Genomic DNA, 1327 nt, shown 5'->3' with positions numbered 1-1327 from the left:
TTCCTGCCCTGCACCAACAACTAGATCAGCTTTTGAAGAAAACCAATGAAGGTTCAATTAATTACAGGATTCCATCCATAATTTATGATAGAACCTATTTGTACTGTTGTGTTGTCATTTTATATTCTATTAATGTGGATTTTTTTAATGAGTATTTTTTTTAAGTTTTACATTTATGTTATTTGTACTATTTGATTATTGTTTTGTTTGCATTGCTATTTGCATTTCTATTTAAATAAATAAAATCAAATAGTAAAAAAAAAGTGTTTTGTATGCCCCACTTCCAGCACTTTTTGACTGTATCCACAAAAAAGTAATACAAATAAAATGACATGAAAAAAACCCCCACTAACTATATTTGTTAAATGCATCAATAATGCAACAACATCACAAGTTGGTCCACGTTTTCTAAATTGTTTCACTTTTAGATTCAAACCGTTTCTTCGTTTTTTCAGTCTGCTAAATTGTATCTCACAACAACAAGTGGGGGAGGGTTGCAGCACTCAGGTGGAAAAAGCTTTTGGTTGCACTTGCTTACATGCTGGGTTATCAAAAGTAATTTAGCCAGAAACCGCAGGAAACACTTTTAAATTGTCATATTACAAGCTGCAGAGCTGAGACTGGCTGATTTCAGGTTATGGTCTCGCTCAGCTTTACTTTCATGCCACGGTATTCAACTTGTCACAGTAAATTAAGCCTCTATCAGCTTCCAGAGCCTGTGCATGCATGCTATATGGAAGATTGCACAACTTTGTTCAACTGAAGGGAAGGAGAGCGGGGATTTTTTCATGGTGGCTCTGAAGAAAAAATTAGATAAACAATGCCATGGGGAGTTTTATTTAGATTTTCCACTCTGAGATCATCCCTACTGCTGTTTACAGGAGGTAATGTATTTACATGTAAACATTCAGACAAAAAATAAAGTCAAGAAATGGTAAATATCACAGAGTAGAGTTTTACTTGATCTCACCGCAGCAGAAAAAGAACTGGAAACTTTTGTAGTTATTGAGATTTTGTTCTTTTACTCTGTTTTGTGATATTTTACTGTTTTCTGTTGTACGTTTTCTGAACAGGTTGTTGTTGAAAATGAGAATTTGTTCGACAAACATGATCTTTAGATTTGTGGAAAAAAAGAAAACCCTTTTCTTCACACAATTATGTATTTGTGTTTTTGTGCTACTCTGTGTTGGTACGATCACAATAAAATAAACTAAGGTTTGTCGCACTGTGATGAAACATGAAAAAGTTCCAGAATATTGAACATGCTAACATACTGTGTGTTTCAATGACGCGGGCAGACCGACTAAAACATATGTATGTATATATA

The sequence above is a fragment of the Poecilia reticulata genome, linkage group LG14, assembly GCF_000633615.1.
Source record: "Poecilia reticulata strain Guanapo linkage group LG14, Guppy_female_1.0+MT, whole genome shotgun sequence".
Taxonomy (NCBI): Eukaryota; Metazoa; Chordata; class Actinopteri; order Cyprinodontiformes; family Poeciliidae; genus Poecilia; species Poecilia reticulata.
Note: the sequence above shows the minus strand (reverse complement) of the source record.